Here is a 23,309-nt window from a genome sequence, read left to right on the forward strand (position 1 = left end):
GGTCTCTTTAAAATGAGACCTTTTATCTGATAGATTATGATAACTCGTTTAACATAATTTTGACAATTGTATGAATATTTTCTTCCACGCTGTAGAAGGGAAGATTGGTAGTGGGAGTAGTTGTGACATTTGTACTTCAAAGAAAAAAATAAATGTTTGCTTCTCCCATTTAGCAACCTATTCTGTATAGGCTCTAATCTTCATGCTTCTTATCTCCTCTTTAGAATTGCCACCAAAAGTTCTGTGTTTCTCTTCACCCTTACGGTTTATTATTACTTTAGTCTGATGTTCTCTTTTCTTCTTCTCAGTTGATAATAGGACTTTGAGTTCTATCAACAAATTTCATTAGTTTAGTTTAAAATAATTTGGTTGGTGTAAAACACTGTAAAATTAACTGTAACTGGCCATTGAATGTACTGTGTAAGAGTGCCCCTACAAGCTGATTTTATTTTGTTTTGTTTTTTTAAGAAAACTCCGATCAATTAAAAACAAATAGTCACAAACTCCGAACATCCCTAAAGGCTTGTGCATTTATTGGAGAAGGTTAAAGAGTTCCTGAAAAATACATTAGGGGTTAAATAGAACGGTGTAGAAAATGAAATAGCCCAGAGGAAACTAGGATGAGGAGGTCAGTTTTTTAACCTGGTGTGCAGCCTCTAGAGCTCTAGAGAGAGGAAAAAAGCCCTCCAGTGAAACCTGTATACGTGTTCATAAAAATTGAACCTGCAATTCACATAATCTCATCCTATGACTTCCATTTTATTGTAATTTCCAAGAGATTAATTTCATTTAAACTGTAAGTTTTTTCATTATATGATATTGTTTATATTATTTGCTGCTATAGAATTTTGTATTTTCAAATGTAAGGAACAGTTCAATTGTGAAATAATGTTAAATTATGATAATATGAAAAGTTTTGATTATAAATATTGAGATGTTTAAAACAGAAATGGGTCAAAAAAAGAGAACCACAAGAACCATAATCACTCCTAAGTAACAAATTAGTTGTTTTTCAATAGTTAATGTTATAGTTGTTGTTTTCAATATGCAGAAAAGTTCCCAAGTAAATAATGTTAAAAATGGTTATTTTAAGGTTAAAAATGTTAAATGTTAAAATGTTAGGTTCCTAGGCCAATAACGTGAATACATTTGAATCCTAATGGAGCCATAATATATTAATAAACAATGATTTTATTAGAATATGGTATTTGTGAAACTGTCAAACAAAAAACCAACAAGGTAAATATAATATTTTTCAATTTATTGCCATTGCTGGATGAAAGCATTTTAAAAGGAGAAGGATGGAGGCTACTTAGGAAATTGTGAGGAATATCTGGAAAGCTTTAAGATACTTCAGAAATTGATACCATAAATTATTAAGTTGGCTCAGTTTTTTTTTTAATCGAGGTATAATTGATAAATTACCTTATTAGTTTCAGTTCTACCTCAGATAAGTTAGTTTTGCTCCAGATACACTTTCTTTTCCTTCTCTTTGATATGGGTATAGTTTTAACTATTATCAAAACCTCATTCAAAACCAGAAATAAAAGAGAAGATTGTCCTTGATTTAGGGATGTTAAAATTGGTCAGTGGGTTCAGGTGTTGTCTGCCATTGTCATTGCCATGAATGCATATATTAACTTTTTTTTTACTCTTATTTTATTTGCACTTATTAACTGGAATTTTTGAAATAAAAGAATAATTTCCCCATATCATTCATGTTTGGTAACTCTCAAATATAATTCATATGGGAGAAACAAACAAAAGAGGCCCAGTATTTTTTTGTGAAGCCTAGACAAAACTTTAAAGACAGAAGGGAAACATGAAATGTAACTTAGAAATACTTAAGATGAATTGTTTAAAAAGACATTACTAAGTTGTATTTGATTCAGTGATCCTCTATTGTAATTTATTTTTTCCTAAATATATTCAGAGTCTCCTATTTGATAACCCAAAATCTATTTCATAGTTTCAATTTTGTGTTTTCTCCTATATTTCATAATATGCTTCCTGTTTGTAATGGAAAACAGATTTGATAGTTAGATCTTCATTAACCTCATATACATGTATTCCAATGGATTTCAGCTTTTTGACCCTAAGACAACTTTTCATTGGTTGTCAATTTGTAGCAAATGCCTTCTTATCCTTCTGAATTTCTCAAATCGGTTATTGGAGTGTTCTTTACAGTAGGTGAAATAATGCCCCCCTAGAGGTATCCACATCCTAATCTGAAACAGTGAATGTGTTACGTTACATGGTAAAGGTGTGTTAAAGTGGCAGATAGAATTAAGATTGTTAGTCAATTTAAAATGAGTTTATCCTGAATTTTCAGAATGGGGTGTATTTAATCATAAATGTGGAAGGAGGAAGCAGAAGAGGAAGTTAAGGTGAGGTAAGGTGAGAATAGCTTGACCTTCTATAGTTGATTTTGAGGATGGATGAAGGTTAATGAACCAAGGAATATGAGCGGCTTCTAGACATTGAAAAGGGCAAGGAAATGGATTCACCCTCCAGAAAGGAATGCAGCTGTGCTGACACTTTGATGTTAGTACACTTAGACCTATTTTGGACTTCTGACCTTCAGAAATGTAAGATAATAATCTGTGTTGTTTTAAGCCACCAAGTCTGTGGTAATTTGTTAGGGCAGCAATTGAAAACTAATACACTGTTCCTTATTAATGGAGGAGGGAAAGTCTGCTGAAGATAACGAGAGGTTAGAAAGGTTCCAAAGTGTTTCAACTAAAAATATGTTTTCCATGAAACCATTATACTGAAGTGTTATAAAATTTCATGTTTTTCATCTTCCTGTTTACACCATGAATACCAATTGGTGTGAGTTACAGTTCTTATTTGCAAACAACAGAAATTGACTGGGAGATCTTTAGCGGAATTTTTTGAAAGGATATCAGGTGACTGATGAATAGACAAGATATTTTGTCAGTCACAGAAAATATACAGGCATTAATAATGGATAGCCATTCCATGAGACATCCAGGTTTGGACACCACTTAGACCACTGTCACAACTGGACTGTGAGGGCCACTCATCACTCCTCCTCCTAGTTTCTTATTACCACCCCCGCCACTGTGAGAATTTTTTCACCTGCTCCTTTGTCTTTGAGATATTGTTCAATATTCCAAGTCCTAAGGGCCAAACCTAAAGCATGTGCATATACTTTAAATTGTAGAATTGTGGAAACACTAGCAGGTCACCCTGACTTCTTTAGGAGAAGGTTGGTCCCTGTGTTCCTCCAAGACTCAGAGAAGGAGAGTTCCTCAAATTGAAGAGGAGTTGTTATACTGATTGAAGAAGACCTCGTAAACATTCCATTACATTTTTCAATGTTTTTATTTATTTTTGAGAGAGGCAGAGTGAATGGGAGAGGGACACAGAGAGAGAGGGAGACATAGAATCTGTGCTGACAGCTCAGAGCCAGATGCAGGGCTCGAACTCATGAGCCATGAGATCGTGACCTGAGCTGAAGTCAGACGCTCAACCCACTGAGCCACCCAGTTGCCCCTAAATTTTTAAAAATTGTATAATTATTGACATTATTACTATTATGATTATTCCATTGAAGTGGTGAGAAGGACTGAGCTCAGATTAATTTAATTTGCCCCAAACCATTTTTAAAAAGTAGTCATCAGAAATCAGAAAAAAATCTTCAGATACCTGATTCTGACTTATTTTCTGCAAACATGATGCTTAAAATTCAACATATATGGCATGCACAAGAGTAGGAAAATGACTCTTTTAAACTATAATAATAATTAATGGTAAATATTAGCTTGAGAATGTATATGGATTGCTTCAATCAGATAAATTTTTATAAATGAAAATAATTTTCATCTTACATGGTAGGTATATACGCCTTTTAGTAACTGCATTGTTACCCATAATATTATTGGTCAAGACACTAGAAAGCCTTGATATCAATAACTAATTGAAACTTCAGCAACCCAAGTTCTGGCAATGGTGAAGAAAAGCTTCATCTTGCCACTGGGAGGAAATATTTTCTGTTTGCTTAAAGTTCAGTTTACTCCCAAGGCTGTATTTTCTCTCTCTGCATTCATTTCCATGAGCTTTGTACAAAAGCAGAGGGTCACTATCCACATAGGGTTTGAAGTCAAGAGTATGTGTGGCTACCACGCAACCTTATGCATGGCTCATGTATTCTGGGTCCTTACTGACCTCTAAGCATTCACCTACTCCATCTAGTCACTGGTGCCACTCCAATGCTGGTGGTACTCAATCCTTTCTCTCCAGCTCTCAATGACTGCTCTTTCCTGTACTTGGTAGAGATTTCTCTTCTGTCACTGCCTTTATTCCATTACTGAACTGCCATTGGACTCCATTGCTCCTAAGACAAAAATGGCAGTAAGTCTGTCTGCAGTGAAGGAATTAAACTTAGCCAAGGGAGCATTTATCAAGGGGTATTTTTCAAAGTTTGTTGCACTGGAATTTTTTTTTATCAGAAACATATTTTTTAAGTATTTTTTTATAAACTGCCGACTCTAATGCCCACTGTATTCATTTCTCCTAGCAGTTTTATTTTATTGTATATAATTGTATATGTGCTCATGTATTTTCATTCTCTCATTTCTGTTTGCTTAAGTTGATTTCTATATCCTTTTAGTGACGGTTCATTCTTTCTACTCTTTTGAATGTCTCACAAGGATTCTGTTTATTATTTTTGGTCAGCATGGGCTCTATATACAAATTAGATAAATTATATAAATTTACATATAGGTTAGAAAAGACTGATACATGTAAAAAAAACCCTCCCTGAAATATGTCATCGAGAGATTTTAAAAAATAGCTGCTATTAATCTATCATCCCAATTAGGATGGTTTGTTGTGTTGTGACAGTATTTACTTACCTTTCATGACATTGGACTTCTCTCTGCAAAGTATCTATCTTTAATTTGGTTTCATTTTTACCATGTCCATACAACAGACCTAACCTGTGGAAGATCATAGCTTAGCGTAGCCAATGTTAAAGATGCTCAGAACACTAACGTTAGCCTACAGTTGGGCAAAATCAAAGCCTCTTTATAATAAAAATTTTTGTTTGTGTATTTATTTTTGGGAGAGAGAGAGAGACAGAGACAGAGACACAAAGAGAGAGAGAGAGCTCGTGTGCACAAGCAGGGGGAGAGGCAGAGAGAGAGGAGAGAAAAGTCCCAAGCAGGCTCCATAATGTCAGCGCAGAGCCCACCACAGGGCCTGATCCCAGGAACTGTCAGATCATTACCTGGGCTGAAATTAAGAGTCAGACACTTAACTGACTCAGCTACTGAGGTGCCCCTGTAGTAAAGTTTGGACTATCTCATGTAATTTATTGAATACTGTACTGAAAGTGAAAGAACAGAAGGGTTGTATGGGTGCAGAATGGTTGTAAATGTGTCGGTTGCTTATCCTCATGATCATGTGTGGCTGACAGGGAGCTGTGACTCGCTACGTTGCCTAGCAATGTGGTAGAGTATGGTACCACATATCACTAGCCCAGGAAGAAATCAAAATTCAAAATTCAAAGTACAGTTTCTACTGAATGCATATTGTTTTGCACCACTGTAAAAGTTGAAAAATTGTAAGCCAAACCCTTGTAAGTTGGAGACTGTCTTTATTTTATAGAGAGAAAAATCAATTTCTCCACTTTGTAGTTTGGAGTGATGTTTGAAGTTTTCATTTGCCTAGGAATAATACACTATAATTTCTGATATCCCACATTAGATTCTATCGCAAAGAAATATGCATTCTACAATATCTTTTCTTATGTCTTTGCAAATTTGCTTTCTCAAACACATATAATACTTAGATTGTAGCCCATGTAAAAATTACTGGAGCTAAAATACATTAACATAAAGCACTTTTAGTTAATCAGTCTTTTGGAGCTCTTATAACAAGTGCTTCTATACAACTGCATCACATTTAAATGCTGATTCCATCATATACATTTCACACTCTTTGTTTCCCATGAAGATTGACTGGTTTCTGCTGCAGTACAAAATGAAATTCAAATTTGTGATTTAAATAAATGTACCTTCTCTTATATTGCATCTACTTGAAGTAAGAGCCTCCACCCTCATCTATAAAATCTTCCCCACAGATTAGATTGTATTTTTCTGCTTTATTGAAGGCCTTCAGGTCATCAAAATGAGGACCTTAGAAATGAAAAAATTAATTGTAGCAATGCAAGCAAGGCTCTTGGGGGACACCAGAAAATCAGATACCCTCAATCAAAACAATTACAAACACTAACCTTTGGCTTTATAGCATACAATTTTAGTAAAGCACAATTCTCAGAATGAGTTCACTTGGATGCACTGCCAATGAGGTCAATCAATTAACTAATTAATCAACCAGTCTTCAAAGACTTTTGAAAGACTGTTACTGCCCAGATTTACCCAGAATATTAATTTTATATTATGCCAACAATAACAACAAGATTGTCACCTCCTTAGGGACAGTGATCATGTCTTGTTAATATCTTGTTTTGGGGGATTAGAGATTTGGACATTTCTGGAAGGGAAGGAAGAGTGAAGAATTTATCAAAAAGCATATAGAGATGGATGGACTCTCATGAACAGGAACTTGAGTGTCTGTGCTGATATGACCAGAGATAGGGGCAAGTTGTGGATGGCTCTGGGAATCTTCAAGGCTGATCGCATTGAGGGTGTGTGTGTGTGTGTGTGTGTGTGTGTGTGTGTGTGTGTGTCTGTGTGTGTGTGTTTGTGTGTGTGTGTGTGTGTGTGTGTGTGTGTGTGTGTTTGCGTTTGTGTTCTTCCTTCTTAGTTTTGCTAAGGCAGGTTTAGGACTTCTAGAAGTTGTTTTTCTTTGTATATATCTGAATTTTTACTCAAAGATTATTGATAGCTTCTATGAGGGACACCATTTAATAACTCCCAAAATATTAAAGAATCAATGGATTATTTTATCAGTTCCTAATTTCTTTGTTTCTACTAATATAGTTAATTCTTTGGAATGAATGGTAAGAGGTATGGCACCAAGACATGAATCATTCCACTCACGTGATAGTTAAAGAAACTACTCATATAGATTCATAGAAGTTGGCTTACATATTCTTCCATATTGCCATATTAGAAATTATATTTCCAAATTATGATATACTTCTAGAATTGATAATATGCATATATATAATAAGAACTTGGAAAATATGATACTTTGAATAGTTAAGATGGACTCCTTAAGATGATATATTCTGAGTCCTGTGTTAAAAATGCCATATTGTGAACTTGGTAATATATGAAATTAGTACACTGACCTGTATAGACAAGTATCTTTACTTCTGTGATCTTATATGAGGGGAAAATTCTAGTCATGCAGACATATTTTCTGCAATTTCAATTAGAAAATTGAAAATATATTGCCTATATTTTAAAAATTAGAAAAGTAACCTATGTCTACCTTTTTATTTCAACACAAATGATCATTTATTTGTCTTTTTTTTTTTTTACTGGAACTGCTTTCAATAAAATATAACAGTATGACTCAATTTTAAAAGAAGTTTAATTATACTAAACTGCAGAATTTACCATTCTTGGAATCCTAAGATATGATAGGATTTAAGTTTGATTGTTAGATGGTCATATAAATAGATATGATAGTTTTCTGTTAATGATAAGTAATAACCTTTGTCTATAAGTAAAAATAATGGATTTCATAGCAGTATCAAAAGATAAAAATATGCTTACTTTTTCGTTCTATAGACACTGAATGTTGTGGTTTCATTTCAACTTAAATTAACTCTCTCTTTAGTTAGGTAATACCAAGAGATTATTATTTTTTTTTTTAATTTTTTTTTCAACGTTTTTTATTTATTTTTGGGACAGAGAGAGACAGAGCATGAACGGGGGAGGGGCAGAGAGAGAGGGAGACACAGAATCGGAAACAGGCTCCAGGCTCCGAGCCATCAGCCCAGAGCCTGACGCGGGGCTCGAACTCACGGACCGCGAGATCGTGACCTGGCTGAAGTCGGACGCTTAACCGACTGCGCCACCCAGGCGCCCCCCAAGAGATTATTTTTAATATTAGGAACACACACACATTATTTGGCTTGTGCTTATCACTTGGCCGTCACTTGCATAAAAACTTAACACATTATTTTCTTTGACAAAATGCAGCAAAAACAAAGATAATATTAATTTATTCCTTTCAGAAAAAGAAACTGTGACTTAGGTTAGTTTTACAACTTGTATAAATTTACCCAGCTAGAAATCATAGATGTCAAGTTCTGAATCCATGTTTTGTTAATATATTTGTCACAATAAACAGATATTTCTATTACCCTGGGTCCTCACTTTGCCATCCATATATGCTTCCTTTTCTTCTTTATTTCGTATACTTTAGCATAGGCTAATACTCTGAGAAAGCAATTTTAGCACCAGAATAAGGACAAATGGTCTCAGGAAGGGATGAAGAGTTTTGTAGAGATGGCATTTTACACCCATATAAATGTCAAGAGACTGTAGACCTGAGGGGTCTTCATTGTATTTTTGTCTGGACTGAAAGAGTAAGCAAAGAGAAAGAGTGAAATGAAGGAAAAAGATAATCATTTAATAAAGAACATACTGAGGTAAAATGATAGAAGAAATGATTTTTTTTTTATGCAGAAGAATTCCCCTAGAAAAGGCTAGTAAGAAAAGAGACACAGAGTTAAGGAAATTAAAACATCAGAAAATTATGAGGTGGCTAGAGGGTATCTGAAAAATAATGAGTCAGAGGAAAGGAAGTTGAGTAAGCATGCATCAGATTGCATTAAATCCATAGGTACATGAAAAACAAGTCTTGTGCTACAGTAAAGGGCTCAAAGTGAGCTTTTAAGGACAATGCTAAACAGTTTGAATTAGGCACTAATGTGCAAACTACGCAGCCAAATTAGAGAAACAAGAATGACTGACAAACAGGACTGGCTCATATTAAGTCGCTTTAAGTTTATATTGAATATTTTGCCCTTTGAGAGATTAAATTTTTTAATCTACCTGCCATACCTTCTTGAATGACATGGATACAGAATTGTCAAAATGCTGAAAGACTTTTAATTTTTCAATTAGATTTTGATGACTACATGAATGAAAACCTGCTTTTTTTGTTTGCAATATGGTGCATTGTTAAATATTGTGCACAATCTTGTCATTTACCTGGACTCACCAACTGTGTGCTTGCATAGATAAAAAGGATTTTTTAAGTTGTAATAAATTTAAAGTTAACAGAGCTCTAAGTACTCTTCAAACAAAACCATATTTTGTGAGACATTACTAGTATTCTCAAACAATATTTTAAATTAAAATAGAAAATCTCTATACAATATTATGTTTTAAAGGGAAATGAAAACAAAACACCCTTTTCTAAAATATGTTTAGATTTTCTTCAATTTTATTGTGATTAAAGAACTAACTTGCCATCAATGTGATCACATAGATAAAAAGGGTCTATTTTTAATGATAGAAAATTTTAAATTAACGTAGCTTTAAATAGTCTTCAAACTCTTTTAAAGACTATTTTAAATGATACAAATTATCTATACAAATAACATTTAAAAATTAAAAGCCCCCTTTTCTGGAATTCAATAACAGTGTTTTACACAACTTGCTGTTTAAAGAAGTGGACTATTAAAATAGGTTTTTAATTATAATAATATATAGGTAGGCAGTCACCTAAGATAATAATATTGAGAAAGTATCCATTTCCTGAATAGAGGAGGTTTGTCGGCCAAAGATATGAATTAGAAATTTCAGGAATTTTAAAGGGGCAATTAGTTGAATGATTAAAAGCTGCCATTCACAAAAACATTTTTGGAAGTTTACCAAAGTGTTCTTCTTATTTAATATCATGGATATAGAAATACTTTAAATAGTTATGAAAAAAACACGATTAATTTCCAAATACCCTGCTTTGCATATGGACAGGGTTTTATAAGTGTGATGTATTTCCTCTCAGTTTGGAATTCAGTGTTTACATATTTTTATTCTGTTTTAATTATATGTTTCTTATACACCAAAGACTATACTTAATGCATAAAATGGAATGTAAAAAATAATACAATAAGGGCGCCGGGGTGGCTCAGTCGGTTAAGCGTCCGACTTCAGCTCAGGTCACGATCTCACGGTCCGTGAGTTCGAGCCCCGCGTCGGGCTCTGTGCTGACAGCTCAGAGCCTGGAGCCTGCTTCCGATTCTGTGTCTCCCTCTCTCTCTGCCCCTCCCCCGTTCATGTTCTGTCTCTCTCTGTCTCAAAAATAAATAAACGTTAAAATAAAAAAAAATAAAAAAAATAATAATACAATAAACATCTGTGTACTCACGCAAGCCAATATGAGAGTATTAATACTGTTCACAATCTTAACACAGATATTTTGAATATTATATACTTTCTTTTTTTTCCTATAGATAGCCTCATTGTGTGTGTATATATATATATATATATAGAGAGAGAGAGAGAGAGAGAGAGAGAGAAAGTGTGTGTGTAATTTTGAATTTAATATAAATCAGATTTTACTGTAAGTTTCACCAATTTTTACAACTCAAAATTGTATTTTTAAAATTTGTGCAGCTACAGTTGAGTCATGATCATTCATGGTTAGAATGTCATTGGATGAACATGTCAACATCATTCAGATGAAAACGAGAAAAATACAGTACATGTGAAATTTGGCCATTAAGATCTAAATTTGCCTATTTAAATAAGTGTCATTGGTTTGCATTAAAAAATAAGGTTATACAATTACTGTTTTTAGAAATGTGAAGTTATTTTATTACAGAAATGTAAGGTTATACTGATGTATCTTGATATGGCTTAAATTTTCAATTTTGAACAAAGAAGAAAAAAGTAAATTATTGAGAATGTATCTGAATTCATACATCTTGGGAATGTTTACTTACTATTAGGATAGATGCTAAGTGTCAATGAAATTTTACAGTAAAACAAACTCCGTGTGCCTCAAATTATACTACCCTGATAATTTTTGTAGGGTCAGCTTCTAGAGTAGAAAAAAGGGGGGAAAGTAAAATTATCTAGAATTATTTCTTGAGCCTGTTCATTTAATTTATTAATCCCAGTTATGCATCTCACTAAAGGATATAGTAAATGTAAGGTTAAATATGAAAAATATTAATCTAAAATCAGATTAAAACCCAAATTTAAAATGAATTTAAAATTAAAGTTCACATATTGAACTAACAGAAATGCTATTATGGAATAAATTATTAGAGCTCAGGGTTTTCAGCTTAACCACCACAGGCAGAAGATGGGAATATAATTAATATTCAGATTACACATATTTATTGAGTGCCTACAGTAGTTGTTCTGCAATGTGCAATATGTGAGCTGATGTTCTGAGTCAAAGAACAATAAATTTTTTAACAGTATTATATAACTGAATGTAGGATACCTAATCCCAAACTCATTATTGTTTCCTTTGCATGCTACTATAGATATTATTTCATTATTTTTATCAATATTATTATTATTATTCTTTGAGATTTTTAGGGATGTATCACTGAAACATGGATTACTCAGTCATGGATTGAAATGATATATTGGGATCTTTTCATATGGATTGATTGCTATAATCTGGGCTTTACTCTATGGCCCTTGGATACTAAAACTTGGGGCTTGTGAGCCCTTTGGAATCAAATGTTGCATGATGATATGTGGATGATTCAAGGGAGATGACCTTTAGATTTTTGTAATATTCTTTAAAATATTGGTGATTTAAGAAATCTGTAATCCTTATAGTAATAAGTAGGGGTCATTCCTTTAAACCTTTCCCACTTAAGAGTAGAAGCTTTTGGGGGCACTTGGGTAGCTCAGTCAGTTTGGCTCAGGTCATGATCTCGTGATTCCTGAGTTGGAGTCCCATGTCAGGATCTGTGCTGACAGCTCAGAGCCTTGAGCCTGCTTTGGATTCTGTGTCTTCCTATCTCTCTGCTCCTCCCCCACTCACACTCTGTGTCTCTCTCTCTCAAAAATAAACAAACATTAAAAAAAAAGTAGAAGCTTTTGAGTACTATATTAGCATTTTCAATATTATGTATATATATACATATATATATACATATATATATATATATGTATATATATACACACACATATATTTATGGGACATAATAGAAATATTTCTCCCATTGCTTTTTTCTGAATTATAGGAGGATATGGCAATCAGGTAGAATTTCAGTCCAATTTTATGTCAATTCAATTGTGTTCATCTAGAACCAACTGTCTATTCTGCACCAGATGTTCTGACAAGAGCCAGGGATTCAAAGTAGTAGAAAACATTATTCTGATCTCTACCTATATGACTGTTACATAGTCAAGAAAAGAATAAACAGATATGTGTTTAATAACATGTAAACACATGTAAAGAAGAAACATACTTTCCATCTCATGTAATGAATAGATAAATTCTGATTCACTAGATGGGCTTAATTTATGCATTTACCCTATTTTTAGAGATTGCTACTTTGTGGTAGACACTGAATTGTGCCCTGTGATGAATGCTAAGAAATATATATACAAGTTTTGCTTGCTCTTTTTCCGATGGGATCCATAATACAGTGGAAAGAAATCCAAATATGAATCAATAGGAAAGCAATTATATGAATGAGAAAGGCAAAGAGAAGTAATATTCTTCTCCTGGAGTTGTTCAAGAACAGCGATTCAACTTTTTTGAAAAGGCAACACTGAATGTTAAGGGGGGATTTTCAATTATGGAAGTTACAAGGAAAATTGTTAGTGAATTTATGACTAAGAATTCTCATGAGGACCTAAAACCAAATATCCAGCATCAGGAGGGACACTGCATTTCTTTGCTAAACATATACAGATTGTGTGAAAGTGACCTTAAACTTTAATAAAGATTTCAGACCTCTGCAGATTTTGTAGGAAGGAAAAGCACCAATGTAAGTGTCCCTGAAATGATTTTTCAGTATCATAAAGAGTAAACTGAATGTGTGGTAATTGTTCATAACTATAAAATAACTGAGGAACTGAAAAACTCATGGGAGTTTATAAATAATCATACTTCAAAGGCATGTATAATATTGGTAATTGACCTTCATACACCATGAAACACAAAATTATATCCAGATCAGAGGGAAGGTGAGTATATAATTGAATGGTCAAAATAATATCATATATACTTCTTAGACTTAGGCCCTGCTAGAAAGTAAATTTTGTTTCCATTCTTCTTTACTTTTAAGGTAACAAAGATATTTTTCAGGGAGGTAAGTTGGTAGATGAATAGGAAGACTATTCATTGACAGTTGTCCTGCCATTTATTTACATAACCTGTACACAGGAGCTGACTGAGAGAGAGAGGACCAATAGAGTAATATGTCATCACAGAGTATGGTTCAGTACCTCCCACAAGGTAACACTCATTAGCAAGAGAATAAATACGTAAATGAAGCCAATCTGACAAATTACAATATATGTATGTATTCAGTTGGCCTTACAACAATCATTACAGAGATTTAAAGACCTTTCTAAATTTAAGTTGGTGCTAGAGAACCTTTGGGAAGTTTTACTTTAAGATGTCTAGTTTACTTATTGACAATTCAAGATTATCAAGCGACTTAATGGTCCTCCAAGTGGAGTGAACACCAAAGCTAAGGGAAGGCCAGGGCTCCTAATTCTAGATAAACCTACATATGAGATTTTTGACACCTTTTTATTAGAAACTACACATCCAGCTACATGGTTTTATATATCAGATATATGCTGGTATTCTCTGCTTTTTATTAGTTATGGTTATCTTTTCCTTGAACTCCAGGCTACTAAACATTTCTTCTTTGCTGTCTCATGATTGATTCTTGGCATTCTACCTGTGTTATGTATCTTCAAATAATTGCCTTGGTTCCATTATTCATATTTTTTCCACTCTGCTTTCTACCATCGTGAGCTTAAACTATATGAACTAGATCAAGAATCTCCCATGCCCTCTTACTTCTAGTTGGATTTCATAATGAGAGACCCCAGAATGAAGTCTAGAGAGCAAGAAGAAAGTAATGCTGGGATATTTATGGCCCTGGATCCTTTTCACTAAGATCACCATATGCTGTCTGCAACACTTTACTGAAGAACAGAGCTTTCTTAACACAATTCTATTTCTGGAAGTCTTCTCTATGGTTTATGGTAACTGCTCCTTCCCGTAGACTTAGGGATTATAATGGCAACCATTAGCCCCCAGAGTACTATACAAGCCCTTCTGGATTTTCTCAGATCAACCTTTGTAAATAGTCTCTTCCTTATTCAACTCTTTTCAAATTGCCCCATTTCAGTGTGTCATCTGTTTTTTGGTGAATGCTTATTGAAACATCACCAAACTTCATAACATCAACCTCTCAGAAATTAGCAAATGCATTTAACAGTTGTTAAGGCCATAACTTTTAAAGACATCCCTATTTTCTCTCTCTCTCTCACTCTCTATATTAAATTCATCCTTAAATCTTGTTGGCTTCTCTTAGAGAATATATTCAGATTTCAATTGCTTTGCATCCACTCCCCATCTCCAGCATTCCACATCTCTACTTACTGCTGCAACCTGAGTGATCCTTTTAAAATTAAAGACCTACTATGTCACCTCATTCAAAAATTCGAAGTAGCTACCTGTCACAGTTAGAGCAAAGCCAAATACTCACTATGTCCTGGGACTTGATCTGGTCATTATCTTCTACTATTTATTCCCTTCTCCTTCCCTCCATACCAGCTCCACAGAATTCCTTCTTGACCCTTGAGTACCCCAAGCATAGCTTTGCTTCAGGATCTTTATTGTTTACCCAAAAGGCTCCTCTCTTAGACATCCTCAAGGCTCACACCTTCACTTTCTTTAGATATATAATGAAATGTCTCCTAGCAGGGAGACATTCTTTAACAATTGTATATAACATAAAACCAATCACACTATTCTTTTTTACCTATATCCCCTGGATTACTTTTCCTGAAATATATTAGGACCTGATGACTATATTACTTATTTATTTGTCATTTTCATTATTCATTTTTTTCCTTCTGCAGATTCAAATTTTTGTTTACTTCTTCAGCTTAAAGAATATGTTAACAGGGGCGCCTGGGTGGCTCAGTCGGTTAAGCGTCCGACTTCGCTCAGGTCATGATCTCACGGTCCGTGAGTTCGAGCCCTGCGTCGGGCTCTGTGCTGACAGCTCAGAGCCTGAGGCCTGCTTCAGATTCTGTGTCTCCCTCTCTGTCTGACCCTCCCTCGTTCATGCTCTGTCTCTCTCTGTCTCAAAAATAAATAAACATTAAAAAAATTGAAAAACAAAGAATATGTTAACATTTCTTATAGTTTGGGTCTCGTGTCAAATTCCCTAAGCTTTCAGTTACCTAAAAATGTATTTATTTTCATCTTGAGTTTTAAAGGGTATTCTTTATGAATACTGAATTATTGCATGAAAGGCAATGTTTTTGTCATTGTGGTTAGCTTTTTAAAGCTGTGATTTTATTATCTCCTTCATTATATTCTGGCCTCAATTTTTTCTGATAATTGTTTCTACCATTCTTATCTTTGATATACTCTATGCAATATGCAATTTTTCTGTACATGTTTTGAGGATTTTCTCCTGATATTTGCTTGTTTGAGTATGATGTGCCAAACTACTTTATTAGATTTTCTTGGGTTAGATTTGTAACTAGATGTTTTGATCAAATTTGGCATTTTTCAACAATTTCTTCTTTCTTTCTTTCTTTCTTTCTTTCTTTCTTTCTTTCTTTCTTTCTTTCTTTCTTCTCTGTATTTCCATATTCTCTCTCTTCTTCTGGGACTCTTATTACATGAATGTTAGACTATTTTATATGTGTCTAGGCTTCCTAAACCTCTGTTAATTTTTTTCAATCTTATTTATATTTTTTACTTCTGCTCTTCTGATGGGATAACATCTATTGACTCATTTTTTAAGATCACTTATTTTTCCATCACTAACTCTTTCTATCTCTTTGCTAAGAGTATACACATTCATGCAATAAGACATATTTTATTTAATTCTTTGAATATATTTATAGTAACTTTTAACATTTTTATCTTCTAAAGGCAACTTTCTCAGCCATCTTGGGGACAGAATTTTATTGACAGCTTTTTTTTTACTCTGATTCACATTTTCCTGTTTGTTTACATGAATGAGGTTGTGTATATTAGACACTGTGGAGTGTAAATTGGAGACTGTGTACTCTATTCTTCTAGAGATTATTGATTTTTTCCTAGTTGGTGCATTAACTACTTCTGATCAACTTGAACTTGTATAGGCTTGGTTTGTATTTTGTTAAGGCAGATCTGTCTAAAACTCATGATATTACTGAAGTTCCTACAACTTGGTGAGACTATCAACTTCCAAATTGTGTTCCCATCAGTTTTTCTCAGGGATTTGGCTTATGCTTTGTTAGGGTAGGTCTGGAGCAGGCAGAGGTGTAGTCCTTGTCTCAGTTTCAGCACTGGAGTGACAAGAAGATCTTAACAAATATTCACTACTTGGGTGAACCAGACCTTAAGTGGTCCCCAGCACCATCTAACCTGTTACCTGTTGTGCCCTCACTCTGTAGCAGCTGCTGTCTGATTATCATTTTGTAGACCTGTTCTGCATATTGGAAGCCCAGTTCTATGTTAAGGTAACATGGAGAATTTAGACCCAGATTGCTTCTCACACCCCTAGGCAGCTGACTCCTCTCTGGTGACCTGCCTCATAAAGTCCAATCACTTCAGCTGCCCTAATCACTGACAACTATTTCTTCAGCTCAGTGTTACTATCATACTCTGGTTAGATGTAAGCTTATGGTACAGCACTCTACAGGGAAAGCTGATATGATCACACACTTGGATCCATGAATTTTTATTCTTTAAGGACTAGAAATTTGAAAGGTTGTTACCTAAAGCTAAAAAATAAAAAGATAAAAAAGTTGCCTTAGCCATTTTTTTACACTGTTAAGGTTGTTTATGTCAGGATGGCATGTATATATGTGTGTGTGTTATATATCTTTATATATAAAGACATATGCCTTAAGCTTTATCTTTAGAAGATAAGACTGTTGGGTTAGTAAACATTATTCTCAGAAGATAGTAAGACAGTTGGGTCAACAATAACTAGAATGGCTAGTTTGTGATAACTTGATATGAGAAATTAAACTAATAGATGAAGAACAAAAAGCCATTATTTCTAATGTAACATGACATGTCTGAGAGGAACAGCTTTACTTCTGGTGTTTTTACCATGATGAGTCAGGTAGAGATTGGTGTGGGGCACCCCAGGGAGGCCCACTCAGTTCTATAACTGAAAAACAGAGATGAACTGAGCATATGTTTTTCTGCTTGTATGATGCCCTGAGACCAGTACTCCTCCACTACCTTTATCCTTGTACAAGGACAAGGGAAATTTATCTAGATCGAAGTATATAGTCCAAACTTTTCCGACTAAATCATTATTGAGTAGGTTCAAATGACACAAGTCAGTTTTTCTAGTTCAACTGTACCTGACTAATTTGAAAAAATTGAAGCAACAACATGAAAAATGATCATAAATCACTGAACAGCAGTGACTTTGAGGATTTAATCCTATTACCACATAATAACATGATAGTGTACTTTTAATTTTTTTAAAATATGTTTTGAAATGTATTATTGCATTGTCTAATTAACAGAGATCTGAGACTTTAAGCCAAATAATTATTTTTAATAATTAATCTTAAGCCAAAAAAATTAAATAATAATAATAATAATTTTATTTAATTATAAATATTTGAAGTAAGTTTCTACAAAAACTAATGAGAACAATAAACAGAACTACTTTTATAATTACTCTCTTAGTCTTTTCCATCTGCTATAACAAAAATACCATGGATTGGGTGGCTTGAATAACAAACATTTCTCTCTCACAGTTCTGGAAACTATGATGTCCAAGATCAAGATACCAACAGATTTGGTGTCTGATGAGAGCCCTCTTCCTGGCTTGTAGATGGCTGTCTTCTCACTGTGTCTTTACCAGGCAGAAAGAGTGAGAGAGCTCTCGGGGGTCCTCTTTATAAGGTACTAATTCCATTCATGAGGACTCTACCTTCATGATTTAGTCACTTCCCAAAGGTCCCACCTCTTAGAACCATCATACTGCAGGCTAGAATTTTAACAAATCAATTTTTTAAAATGCTTATTCTAAACTTTTGAGAGAGAGTACTCGTGAGCAGGGGAGGGGCAGAGAGAGCGGGGACAGAGGATCAAAGTGGGTTCTGGACTGACAGCAGCAACCCCAATGCGATGCTTGAACTCATGAACCAAGAAATGATAACAGGAGCCAAAGTTGGACGCTTAACCACTGAGCCACCCAGGTGCCCCTAAAATGCATTTTATTTTATTTTATTTTATTTTTTCAACGTTTATTTATTTTTGGGACAGAGAGAGACAGAGCATGAACGGGGGAGGGGCAGAGAGAGAAGGAGACACAGAACTGGAAGCAGGCTCCAGGCTCTGAGCCATCAGCCCAGAGCCCGACGCGGGGCTCAAACTCACGGACCGCGAGATCGTGACCTGAGCTGAAGTCGGACACTTAACCGACTGAGCCACCCAGGCACCCCTAAAATGCATTTTAAAGGGGACACAATCATTCATTCCACAACAATTACTGTGTGATTGGTATTTTTCATAAGCCAGTTTTAAAATTTTTCTATAACTTAGGTTTTATTAATACGGTCTTAAATATAAAGGTGCAGGGAGGTTGTTTGGACTGTATATCCCACCTGTTATGAATATAGATTTTAAATTTCAAGCTGTTTTGCATAAAAATTCCTGAGTTTGTTACTTTCTATTTGTATGAATTTATTTGAATTACTTCATGAATGTGAAACCTGATTTCCTCATCTTTTATTTTTGGGACAGAGAGAGACAGAGCATGAACGGGGGAGGGGCAAAGAGAGAGGGAGACACAGAATCGGAAACAGGCTCCAGGCTCCGAGCCATCAGCCCAGAGCCTGACGCGGGGCTCGAACTCACAGACCGCGAGATCGTGACCTGGCTGAAGTCGGACGCTTAACCGACTGCGCCACCCAGGCGCCCCAGATTTCCTCATCTTTTAAATGTCCTAACAACAATGATGAAAACAGAAGCTTGCCAGGGAGAAGAAACTGTTTTCTGTTTATTTAAAGTTCGGTTTGCTACCAACAGTGTTATCGTCTCTCTCTCTCTCTCATTTTCAAGATCTGAATACAGAGGCCATACAACTTCATGAATTCCTTGGATTGTATTTTGGGGTCTCATTTGTCTTCAATGACTGCAATCTTTTTAGAAAGTTTTTCCTAAACAAGTGTTATTTTCTAAGTAAATATAATAGATTTTTTTTTTTTTTTTTTGCAGTTGGCCATAGGTAACTGGACTAAATAAATGTTATGGACTGAATGTTTGTATCCCTTATATGGTGAAATGCTAATCTTCAGTGTAATGGTATGTGGAGATGTGGCAGTTGGGAGGAAACTGGAGGAGGTCATAAGACTGGATAATAATGGGATTAGTGTTCTTGTAAGAAGAGACATCATAGATCTTGCTCACTGCCTCTATACACACACACTGTGGAAAGGCCATGTGAGGACACAAGCCAGGAGAGAGGCCCTTACTAGGAACACACTCTTCCAGCATCTGGACCTTGGTTTTTCCAGGCTCCAGAACTGTAAGAAAATAAATTTCTGCTGTTTAAGTCATTCAGTCTATGGTATTTTGTTATGATACCCTGAGCAGACTAAGAAAATAAATGAGACAAATTTTGTAAATGATTTACCACAATGACAGTTCTCAATAACTTGTTATTTCAGCATTTTAGTTACTCATCATTGGTGCTGTCTTTTGATATCTGGGGTGTAAATATCTCTAAGCCGGCAACTTGTCTTGATGTTTTATTTTCTAGTTTTTCTTTCAGGTGTTATAAAGCACATTAGGCATACATCGAGATGTGTTGACTGAAACCTGCTTTATATTGTCTTGGCCTAACTTGGGAAGATTTGTCTATTTAGTTGCATTAGAGATTTTGACATTAGCCATCATTTTATAGGTATTTAACATGTTTCCCTGGGGCTAACTGGGAATAGAATTTCAAAATTGCATTGTTAAAACAGAGACTGCTCATGATTTTAACTTTCTTAGATTTGGGATATATTTTAGCTGTCCAGAATATTCACATCCCACCCAACTGTCAATTCTAAAATATCATTTAAAACTTTTATTAATTTCAGTTCTAAGCCTTAAAGCTAAAGCCTAAATTTAGTTGTTAACAAGGCACCATGCTAATAAGTTCCACAGCATTTCTAAGTGTTTCTAATAATATTAGCTATATCAGGGACCATATGTTCAATCTTAATTATGTATTTATTCATTCATTTATTTATCAATATAATTTGTTTTTGTTTTCAGCAAATTAATAAAGTCCTTGTTATTTTCAAAGATCACAATTCTGAAAACCATGCCCAAAATTTCATGTTAAAATTTCTACTTTCTTCTTGTCAATTTATTTATTTTTTTAAAGTTTTATTTTTATTTATTCTGAGGTGGTGGGGTGGTGCAGAGAGAGAATTCCAAGCAGGCTCCACACAGATAGTGCAGAGCCCAACACGGTACTTAAACTCACTAACTGTGAGATCATGACCTGAGCCAAAATCAAGAGTCAGACGCTTACTTAACTGACTGAGCGACCCAGGCACTCCTCTTCTTGTCATTTTAAAAAGAAAACTTTTTTAAACTTACATTTGAATATTTTGAGTACAGACATTAATCTATTTTGATTAACTTCTTCTTGAATATATGTTTTTATTACACAGATGATATATTTTAAAATCCTGAATAAATATATGTAAAAAAATAACCAACATACTGAATATGCATTCGTTTTCAGGGTAAGGGTTCTATTGGAGATACTGTTCATATAAACAACTGCTCCAAAAATGGCTGAAAATCTCAAATGTTCAACACTCAACCAATGAATACCTATTCTTCTTATCATTTGAGATATAAAGATGACTATGACATAACCTGTATTCCCACCATCTAGTGGGTACAGATGATGGGTAAACCAATACTTTCAAAGCAAATATTGTATGTTCAAAGTGTTCTAAGAATACAATAGAGAAAATGATTAACTTTGCCAGGAAAAGTTAAGGATGAATTTACAGAGGAAGTGACATTTGAAACATGTTCTGAAGCATGAATGTCTGTTTAATAGGAAGTAGAGAGAGTGTAATAAAGAGCTTTCTAGATGGAGGGTAGGGCATTGACGAAGAGGGAAGGTGAATGTGATAATCGAAGTCTACGATTACTTTAGAGTTTCTGGAGCAGAGAGCACTTAGATTGAAAAAAAGCCAGAAGGAAGTTGGGGTGTAAACTGAATGTTAGAACTAAAATTCAGTTAAGACAAATTTATGGTAAGAAAGATTGTCTGGGACTGGATCGTGAAAGACTTTCTTTGTTATTCTAGGGCATTTAAAACTTATCCTTGAAATGAAGGGAGACCATAGAAGGAATTAATTGTGTGGGTAAAATATGTTTCAATCCTAAAATAACAACAGAATAAATCTTTTAGCAAGATATTTCTTTAATCTCTTCTGTTTGTGTAAAGAAAACATTGCAAGTAGTTTTATCACTGTAGCCAACTATATGTATCAATCTTTCTCTCACTTCCCCCAGTTCTCTCTCTCTCTCTCTCTCTCTCTCTCTCTCTCTCTCTCTCTCTCTCTCTCTCATACAGAATAAAGCTGACATTGAATACCTCAATGTACCCCAAGTAGCATTAAACTGGATGCCTTTTTTTTCTAACTACCTTAATGTTTTGGCTATAGATACGTGGCCTTGCAGCAAAATTTGACAATTTTTGACATTACTTTTTGACAGAGCTGATTGATTTGTAAAAGGTCTAGTGAGGGAAGGGAGACCTATGGTGGTGAGATAGTTGTAGGAATTTTTAGAACAATTCTGAGGAATGTTCATTTAAAAGTTACGTTTTTCAGGAATGGACACTTTTTTTGCCAATCACCCTTCTCATGGAAGTTTGTTATTGGTATTCTATATGGTTCCCATTTGGAGCACATCTTCAGAGAGTTGATGCGATCTCTGAAACAAGCAGCACATATATTTCTGGGCACCAGAGAGGACAGTGTGTATGTGAGAAAGACAAGGCTCTGCACTGATGGCGTGGAGCCTGCTTAGGATTCTCTCCCTTCCTCTCTCTCTTTGCCCCTCCCCTGCTCACACACACTCTCTCTCTCAAAATAAATAAACTTAAAAAAATTAAACAGCCAGAATCAATTTCTTTTGCTTATAACCAAGAACAACTAATGCCATTGCTATAATTATTAACATTATTTTATTACTAATTATTTTTCAGCCTACATCTAAGGAGAGGCAACAAATGCAACATAATAGGGAAAACAACAATTCTGCACTACTTGTATATCCAACAAGCAATAAGTTAGCCACTCAGAAATATAAATATTTTGAAATGGCAGTCCATATTCCTGCAACTTAAAAATCATTTCAATTAACAAGACATAAATGTGTACTTTCTTTTGTGAAGCTAATAAGTATCATCAAGAACATAGTCCTCAAAAAGAAAATCAAAAGTTTTCTCATCAATAAAATTTTGAAGTCAGCTAAATTGTGCTCTGTGGGTAGCACTACTCATTAACCTTTTCATAATGTATACAGCTCTAAAAGTCTTGCCATTTTACTATTCACATATCTTCATTATGGGGCTGTCAATGTCTCTGCACACAGAACTCTTTTGGTTCTTTGGTGACAATTAAAATGCTGTGATCACAAGGGGGAAAAGGTGAGAATAGACAGGCATCTTTTCAGGCTGAGATGTGAATGCCTACATATGAACACAGTGTTCATTTGAACAAATTTAAGTTATAAAAATATCCAGCTTATGCCACATTGACATAAAGAACTCACTAAATGGACAAAAATGTGAGGCTTTAATCTATTTCCCTAAATACAAGAGAATATACACATTACATTTATCTACTGGGATAAATGTATATTCTAATGACAAACATTAAAAAGTCTCAAAATATAAAATTTCTGTTTTATTAAACAAAGGTTTTATGCCGTTATATGGAAATTTCTACTTTTTTTGGAAGACTCAAGAAAGGAACTTATTAACATAATTCCACAGTATGAAGGCAGAGATTAGATTGAGGAAGATATTATGATGAAAAGGCAAAAAGTTATGTGTGCTGTAAGATCTTAAAACACAAATTACTGATATTTGAGATAACATAGGGAATGATTCTAAACTGTTGTGAATGGAAATGAAC

The sequence above is a fragment of the Panthera pardus genome, unplaced genomic scaffold (assembly GCF_024362965.1).
Source record: "Panthera pardus isolate Hobbes unplaced genomic scaffold, ASM2436296v1 HiC_scaffold_1, whole genome shotgun sequence".
Classification (NCBI taxonomy): domain Eukaryota; kingdom Metazoa; phylum Chordata; class Mammalia; order Carnivora; family Felidae; genus Panthera; species Panthera pardus.